We start from the raw sequence: 9802 nt of genomic DNA on the forward strand, positions 1-9802 counted from the left end.
AGATGGACCATGTGAAGGTGATAGAGGGATGGAAATTGAACGCAAAATAGATACATTTTTCCAGGTCCAGATGAGAGCATGAAGCAGCACTGAAACAGTCATCGATGTACCAGAAAAGGAGTTGTAGGAGGGAGCCTGAGTAGAATTGGAACAAGGAATGTTCCACATACCCCACAATGAGACAGGCATAACTGGGACCCACGGGGTACCCATAGCCACACCTTTTATTTGGAGGAAGTGAGACAAGTTTAAGGAGAAATAGTTCGATGAGAAAACAAGTTCAGCCAGATAGAGGAGAGTGGTGGTGGATGGGGATTGTTCGGGCCTATGTTCAAGGAAGAAGTGGAGAGCCCTCAGACCATCCTGGTGGGGGATGGAGGTGTAGAGGGATTGGACGTCCATGGTGAAGAGGAGGCGGTTAGGGCCAGGAAACTGGAAATTGTTGATATGATGTAGGGTGTCAGAGAAATCGCGGATGTAGGTGGGAAGAGACTGGACAAGGAGAGAGAAAATGAAGCCAAGATCGGAAGAAATGAGTTCCATGGGGCAGGAACAGGCTGACACAATCGGTCTGCCAAGACAGTCCTGTTTGTGGGTTTTGAGATGGAGGTAGAAGTGGGCTGTCTGGTGTTGGGAGGAAAGACCTCCAGAGGAGATGAAGTCAATGACAGTCCTGGAAACAATGGCTTGATGTTCGGTGTTGGTGTCATGGCCCAGTGGGAGGTAGGAGGAAGTGTCTGAGACTTGGCGCTCAGCCTCTGTGAGGTAGAGGTCAGTACGCTAGACAACAACAGCACCACCCTTGTCAGCAGGTTTGATAACAAAGTCAGGGTTAGACCTAAGAGAATGGAGTGCAGCAAGTTCAGAAGGAGACAGGTTAGAGTGGGTGAGAGGAGCAGAGAAATTGAGACAGCTGATGTCATGCCGACAGTTCTCAATGAAAAGATCATGAGCAGGTAAGATGCCAGAGGGAGGGGTCCAAGTGGAGGGATAATACTGGAGCGGGTGAAAGGATCCATTGAACAGGGGGAGGACTCCTGCCCAAAGAAGTGAGCACAGAGATGAAGGCGGCAGAAGAAGAGTTCAGCATCATGCCGAGCCCGAAATTCATTAAGGTGAGGGTGTAAGGGTTTGAAACAGAGTCCTTTGCTGAATATTGAACATTCAGCATCAGAGAGGGGAAGGTCAGAGCGTATGGTGAAAAAATGGCAAGGGCTGGGGTCAGAAGACAGGATGGGGTCAGAGGGATAGGAAGGGGTGGAGGGTCCTGGATGGGCATTGGTATCAATGAGTTGTTGGAACTTGTGTCCCTTAACACTTGAAAGGAAGAGAAAAAGTTTCATGTTAAGGCGTCAGATGAGACGAAGAATGAAATGAAACTGGGGACAAGGACAGACTTGAGATAGTGTGAGTAGCTGCTGCTGGAGAGAGAGAGAAAGAAAGTGCACATATGGCAGCACATGGCACTGAGTATGGATCTCAGGATGCAGAGAACACCACTCCGAGGAACGTTGTATGTCCCAGAGATACCTGTAATCCTGGATGGATTCTAAACATGAGGGATGGAACTTCAGTTGGAATCCATGCGAGATAAGTCGGAGACGGAGACAGTCGTTGAGAAAGGAAATATGGCTGTGAAAGCGAGTTTTGGTAAAAACCTTGTCAAACACTAGGAGGGAAATATCTCCTCAGCACACTAGTCAATCAATCTTTCCACAAGGGTGTGTGTGCCTGAGAAGTTTCCAACTGGAAAACCTTTTCCATTCACCTCTTACATTACTACAGCAGATATACATTAGAATCATAGAACCATAGAAAACTTACAGCACAGAAGGAAGCCATTCAGCCCATCTTGTCCATGCCATCCCGAGGACACCCAGGTGCCCTTTCTAATCCCACCTTCCTACACCCGGCCCATAGCCCTGCAGCTTGCAGCACTTAAGGTGCAGATCCAGGTACTTTTTAAAAGAGTTTAGAGTTTCTGCCTCTACCACCAACTTGGGCAGCGGATTCCAGACACTCACTACCCTCTGCGTAAAAAAGTTCTTCCTCATGTCCCCCCTACACCCTCTGCCACTTATCTTGAATCTATGTCCCCTGGTTCTAGGATTCTCCACCAAGGGATGCAATTTTATCCTGTCCACTCTATTTGTTCCCCTCATAATTTTGTACACCTCAATCAAGTCACCTCTCAGCCTTCTTTGTTCAAAGAAAAATAACCCCAAACTATCCAATCTCTCCTCGTAGCTACACTTTTCTAACCCTGGCAACATTCTTGTAAACCTCCTCTGCACTCTCTCCAGTGCTATTACGTCCTTCCTGTAATGTGGTGACCAGAACTGCACACAATGCTCCAGTTGTGGCCTCACCAGTGTTTTATACAATTCCAACATTATATCCTTACTTTTATATTCTATACCTCTGCCAATGAAGGAGAGCATTCCATATGCCTTCTTTACAACTTTGTCTACTTAAAATGCTGCCTTCAGGGACCTGTGTACTTGTACACCAAGATCTCTCACTTCATCTACCCATCTTAGCATATTCCCATTTATTTTGTAATCCCTGTAACTGTTTGACCTCCCTAAATGTATGACCTCACATTTCTCTATGTTAAAATCCATCTGCCACTTTACCGCCCACTCCACCAACCCATCTATATTGTTTTGGAGATTATGGCTATCCTTTGCATTATCCACTACTCAGCCAATCTTTGTGTCATCTGCAAATTTCCCAATCGTGCCCCCCATGTTCACGTCCAAATCGTTAATATATAACACAAACAGCAAGGGTCCCAACACCGAGCCCTGTGGAACACCACTTGAGACAACTTTCCATTCGCATGGGCATCCATCGACCATTACCCTTTGTTTCCTGTTACAAAGCTAACTTTTTATCCAGTTTGCCACATTATCCTGAATCCCATGGGCTTTTACATTGTCCTGACAGTGTCAGCAGAGCTGTGGAAGTAATGGACAAATCCTCCAAAGAGCCAGCACAGATATGATGGGCCTAATGGTTTCCATCTGTACAGTATTGTTCTATAAAACAGTGAATATTCTGTTCAGGAGATAGAGAGAGAAAGAGAGAGGGACTAGTGACTGTGGGATTGAACCCAGCCAGAGTCAGCACCTTCAGGGCAGGAGTGAGAGAGAGGGAAACCGGTGGGAAAGTTTTAAAAGCTCAGTGTATTCCCACAGGAGAGCAGAGTCATACAGTTATACAGCACATAAACAGGCCCTTCGGCCCATCATGTACATGCTGGCCATCAAGCACCTATCTACTCCAATCCTATTTTCCAGCACTTGGTCAGTAGCCCTGTATGCTATGGCGTTTCAAGTTCTCATCTAAATACTTCCTAAATGTTGTGAGGGTTCCTGCCTCTACCACCCCCTCAGGCAGTGTGTTCCAGATTCCAACTGCCCTCTGGGTGAAAAGTTTTTCCCTCAAATCCCCTCTAAACCTCCTGCCCCTTACCTTAAACCTATGCCCCCTGGTTACTGACACCTGGGCTAAGGGGAAAAGTTTCTTCCTATCTACCCTATCTATGCCCCTCATGATTTTGTGTACTTCTATCATGTCCCCCCTCAGTCTTCTCTGTTCTAAGGAAAACAACCCCAGCCTATCCAATCTCTCTTCATAGCTGAAATGCTCCAGCCCAGGCAACATCCTGGTGAATCTCCTCTGCACCCCCTCCAGTACAATCACATCCTTCCTATAGTGTGGTGACTAGAGCTGCACACAGTGCTCCAGCTGTGGCCTAACTAGCGTTTCATACAGCTCAAACATAACCTCCCTGCTCTTATGTTGTATGCCTCGACAAATAAAGGCAAGTACCCCATATTCCTTCTTAACCACATTATCTACCTGTGCTGCTGCCTTCAGGGATCTATGGACATGTACACCCATGTCCCCATGTGCTTCCTACTATTCATTGTGTATTCCCTAGCCGTGTTAGTCCTTCTAAAATGCATCACCTCACACTTCTCAGGATTAAATTCCATTTGCCACTGCTCTGCCCATTTTACCAGCCCATCTAAATCGTCCTGTAATCTAAGGCTTTCCTCCCCACTATTTACGACACCACCAATTTTCGTGTCATCTGTGAATTTATTGATCATACCTCCTATATTCAAGTCTAAATCATTTACAGCATTAAACTACTTTCAGAAATGGAACATAGAAGTGCGGAGATTCACAAGGATTTATGTGTTTTTTTAAATTAATTTATCTCAATTACGTAACAAAATTATTTCCTGTTCTGTGTTTGGATGTTTTAATGGCGCTGATGTTACCCAACATTCCCTGCGGGTGTGAATGTGCTCTATACACTCTACAGGAGGCCAGTACGCAGGCGCAGTGCTGAACAATCTGGAGCATGCGCAGTCTCACTTTGCTCGGGCCGTGTGGGTGCTGGAGAGGTTTTTGGAAACGAGTGAGAGCGAGCAGGCGGAGGGAGGAATGCAGCCGGGAGCTGAGAGTCGAGAGGGAGCCGAGGTTTCATAAACACCAGGTGTTGGCCTCAAACCCAGAATAAGAGGAATGGAATCGCGTTTGCAGGTCCGGGCCTTTTACCCGGGAGCGTCCCCAGGTTACGTCTGCCATCATGTTTCAGCGGGAGCAGTGCGCATGCGGGATCATCTTGGTGACGGAACAGAACATGGGCGGGGCTTCAGGGTCCCAGCGACCAGGAGAGAAAATCATTGCCTCATTGATTTTACTCTCACTCCGCACATCGGAGCTGGCGCCTGACCTGGGTTAACGGATGGGTAATGTGCTGCAGGGCGCATGTGCAACCGTCTGAAGAACGTAAAAATGACATCAGAATTAGTAGTTTCTGGGTCAAAATCCTGGAATACCCTAACAGCACTGTGCGTGTACCTACACCACATGGACTGCAGTGATTCAAGAAGGAAGCCCACCACCACCTTCTGAAAAGCAACAAGGGATGAGCAATTAATGCTAGCCCAGCTAGTGAAGCCCACATCCCCATTAATGAAAAAAAAAGACCATTTGGGCCATCATGTCTACTCCCCCATTTAATAAGATCATGGCTGATCTGATTGTGGCCTAAACTGCACTTTCCTGCTGCCTTATCAAAGGTTTGGAATAACCTTTGACTCCCTTGTAGATCAAAATTCTCTTTAACTCAGCTTTGAATATATTCAATGGCCAGTCTCCACTGCTCACTGGAGAAGAGAATTCCAAAGACTGATGACCCTCAGAGAGAAGAATTTTCTCCTCATCTCAGTTTTAAATGGGAGACCCTTTATTTTTCAACCGTGTCCCCTAGTTTGAGAATGCCCCATGAGACGAAACATCCTGTCGGCAGCTACTCTGTCAAAGCCCCTCAGAATCTCATATGTTTCAATAAGATCGCTTATTCTTCTAAACTCCAATGAGTACAGCCCCAACCTGCTCAACCTTTCATCATAAGACAAACCCCCTCATCCCAGGAACCAGCCTAGTGAACCTTCTCTTACCTGCTTCCAATTCCAATGTCGCTGCTTAAGTAATCCTGGGCCAGGGAGCAGGAGAAGATGATAGTGAGAATTTCTATCCTGGACTGACAGAGATGGATTTTGGAACCTCCTTTTACAGGGGGTTACAAGGGGTGGATTTACACACAGCAAACTCAGATCAAGAGAAATGTTTGTCTCTTCTCAATTTCTAACCTCAACTGACACTTATGACCTTTGTAATCTCCTTTTACAGAGAGTTAGAAGATTTGAAGACTGCCAGATTTTTCTCTGCCTCCAGTGTTTCTGATGTCTTTCCAACTGCAGGCTCCAGCAGGAGATTTTAAAATTGAAATTATTTCAGAGGTGAGCATTATTGAGTGTCCACCTGCAATTTAGAGCTTTTAGTGCCGTGCTCTGGTTCCATGGCTCTGGGGCTGGTGTTGCGGCTTTACTGTGGATTTGAACCCATGTCTATCCACTGCTCTGTTTCACCTCTGTCCTCCCCAGTCACCTCTCTGCCATTGTCTAACTTCCACTTCCTCTAATGATGGGTGTTTTCTGACCATGTTTGGTATTTTACTGTTATTTCTGACAACTGTATCTAAATGGACATGGACTGCCAGATACTGAAGCAGCCCATGTCCAAATGCAGCAAGACCTGGACAATATCCAGGCTTGGGCTGACAAGTGACAAGTAACATTCGTGCCACACAAGTGTCAGGCAATGACCATCTCCAACAAGAGAGAAAATAACCATTGCCCCTCAATGTTCAATGGCATTATGATCACTGAATCCCCCACTATCAACGTCCTGTGGGTTACCATTGACCAGAAACTGAACTGGACTAGCCATATAAATACTGTGGCTTCAAGAGCAGGTCAGAGGCTAGGGATCCTGTGATGAGTAACTCACCCCCTCACTCCCTAAAGCCTGTCCACCATCTACAAGGCACAAGTCAGGTGTGTGATGGAATACTCCCCACTTGCCTGGATGAGTGCAGCTCCCACAACACTGAAGAAGCTTGACACCATCCAGGACAAAGCAGCCCACTTGATTGGCACCACATCCATAAACATTCACTCCCTCCACCACTGATGGACAGTAGCAGCAGTGTGTACCATCTACAAGATGCACTGCAGGAACACACCAAGGCTCCTTAGACAGCACCTTCCAAACCCACGACCAGTACGATCTAGAAGGACAAGGGCAGCAGATAGATGGGAACACCACCACCTGGAGGTTCCCCTCCAAGTAACTTACCATCCTGACTTGGAAATATATCGCCGTTCCTTCGCTGTCGCTGGGTCAAGATCCTGGAACTCCCTTCCTAACAGCACTTGTGGGTGCACCGACACCACACGGACTGCAACAGTTCAAGAAGGCAGCTCACCACCACCTTCTCAAGGGCAACTAGGGATGGGCAATAAATGCTGGCCCAGCCAGTGAAGCGCACAAACGTTGAATGAATATATTAAAAAATGAGGCTTCCACTGCTTCCCCAGCTATGTGCTGATGGTTTATCAGCTTTATCTTCCCATGGCCAGGAATTGTTTTTCCTGCACTAAAGATCGTTTCTCTTCCACTTTTGAGCTTATGTTGACCTTCAAATTGTGTCCCATTTTTATTCCACCAGATTAATTCTGCACACCCTGAAATGTTAACTCTGTTTCTCTTTTCACAGTTACTGTCTGATGTGCTGAGTATTTCTAGAATTTGCTCTTTTTATTTCAGATTTCCAGCAACTGCAATATTTTGCTATTATTTTATTGCAGGTGTTTCTCACAGAACCAAACCTAGAAACGCAGACGAACCAGTTAAGAGCCACTTTGTATCAGGGTGGACATTGGTTGCAAAGTTTGGTCGCTGGCCTCTAATGTAGGTCTTTTTCATTGAGTTATAGGATCACTGAATGATGACAATACAGAAGGAGACTATTTAACCCATCATGTCCATGCTGGATTTCTGCAAGAGAAAATCAGTTCATCTCACTCCCTTATCCTTTCTTTGCAGCCCAGCTTTTCCTCTTCAGGTGTTTATCCAATTCCCTTCCGGTGAGGGTTTCAGCAGCAGATGAGCTGAGACTAGGATGGAGTTGGGTGATGTTACTGAGGTGGAAGCAGGCAGTCTTGGTGGTAACATGGATATCTGGTTGTAAGCTCATCTTGGGGTAAAATATTATTCTGAAGTTGTGAAAAGTCTGCTTCAACCTCACCCATTTGCCAGGGAGAGGGATGGAGTCTGTGGCTAGGGAGTGGAGTTTGTAGTGGGGACTGAAGAGAATGGCTTCAGTCTTCCCAATGTTTAAATAAAATAAATTTCTGCTTATACAGTACTGTATGTCAGACAACTCAGGACGGTGTGTGACTTGGGAGGAAACTCGGTGGTGATGGTTTTCACATAGACCTGCTACCCTGGTTCTTCTAGATAGCGCATCAAGGTTTGGGAGATTCTGTCAAAGCTCTGGTTGAGTTGAAGATGTACAAAATCTCTCTCCTTTGAGCCCCTCCCCCCCCCGTACTTCTCCCATCTCCCTCTCTCTCTCTCTGTCCCCTCTCATAGAGGACAGAGTTTTGCATAGGTCCAGACTGGGTGAAAGGCTCCCTTCCCTGAAGGTGTTATGATATGGCAGATGGTATTTGCCAGGTTAACCAAATCCCAGAGGGAAACTTGGCCAGGCTATCACAATGATTTTGCAATTTGTATTTATTATGAGAAGGTTTGTGTACTGAAGTCAGAAGTAACGAGTCCACTACCAACTTTAGAAATTTTTAAAGATTATATTAAAACATTAACAAAAGAAAAAAAAAATTAAATGCACAGAAGATTACAGTTACTTAGTCTGATAACAGTTCCCAAAACTACTAAATAACCGGACTCCCAACTACACACCCCTTTCAGGAAACAGTCCAAAATAGATTCTTAATCTATAAAACACTCAGCAAGATTACCACAAGCACCCACTGTTGCTGTAAGGGAGGTAACTCGCAGTTTCTTTCTCCTCCCTACTTTCTTTCTCCCTCTCGCTCGACAGTGAAACTCGAAAGGCTTTTAACATACCCTTGGTTACTGGAACAGCAAACTTCTCCAGGATAGCCGGAGGCTTTTTCCACAATTCTGTTTCACACAGTGCACTTTTCAAGATCTCACACAGCCACACCCATACAGCTTTCCATCATTCTTTTAAATATATTTTCTTCCTTTTTGATCTGTAAATCCCATTGTTTCCATCTATCTTTGGAATTTATATTTCCCAGAATATAAAAATCTTTTATGATGTCATTATGGCCAGCACTTTTGGGAAAAATAGCATAATAACTTAGCCTTATTTACCTTGCCGGTTGCAACCATCTTACGACGTCCCTTTGAAAAGCCAACAACCTCTCCACTTATCTAAAAATGCAAATTCCCTTTTACTTAGCTCGTCTATTAGCATTTTCAATGCCTCTTTTTTACACTTAACTCCTTTGTTGATTTAAACCTTGCAGTCTAACAGTCTGCAGTTTACTTAAATAATGCACACACTCAGAAATATACACACACACAAACATAAGCCTGCTTTAAAGTATCCCACAGTAATATCAGGAAAAATATGATAGTTACTTTACAAAGGATATTAGTGAACCAGTTGGGTTTTTATGACAGTCCAGCGGTTTTCATGGTCACTTTTTCCTTGTGCCGGCCTCACAAATTATCAGATTCATTCAGCTCAATTTCACAACCTGCCTTTCTGCTTTTATTTTTTCTGCTTTAAACTAATTTCACAGGGTATTAAAAGGGGAGGATTCGCCGTCAGGAAGCTCAAACATCATGCCAGGATCTGTTGCAGTTGCCCAATTTATCGTATCCTGAATATCATCAGATTTTTAACATGGAGGCAAAAAGCACCGTTCACAGTGGGGAGAAACCGTACACATGTTCAGTGTGTGGATGAGGCTTCAGCCAATCATCTGACCTGGCGAGACACAAGCGCAGTCACACTGTGGAGAAATGGTGGAAATGTGGGGTCTGTAATGAGGGATTCAGATTCCCATCTGAGCTGGAAGCTCATCGACGCAGTCACACTGGGGAGAAGCCGTTCGCCTGCTCCGTGTGTGACAAAGGATTCATTCGGTCATCCCACTCTGCTGAAACACCAGCGAGTTCACACTGAGGAGAGACTTTTTAAATGCCCAGATTGTGGGAAGTGCTATAAAAGTTCTGATGTGCTGATGTCCCATCAACGTGTTCACACTGACGAGAGACCTTTTAAATGCCGAGATTGCGGGAAGTGCTTTAAAAGTTCCAGTGCACTGATGTCCCATCAACGTGTTCACACTGACGAGAGACCGTTCAGATGTTC

The sequence above is a fragment of the Cetorhinus maximus genome, chromosome 23 (assembly GCF_964194155.1).
Source record: "Cetorhinus maximus chromosome 23, sCetMax3.hap1.1, whole genome shotgun sequence".
Taxonomy (NCBI): Eukaryota; Metazoa; Chordata; class Chondrichthyes; order Lamniformes; family Cetorhinidae; genus Cetorhinus; species Cetorhinus maximus.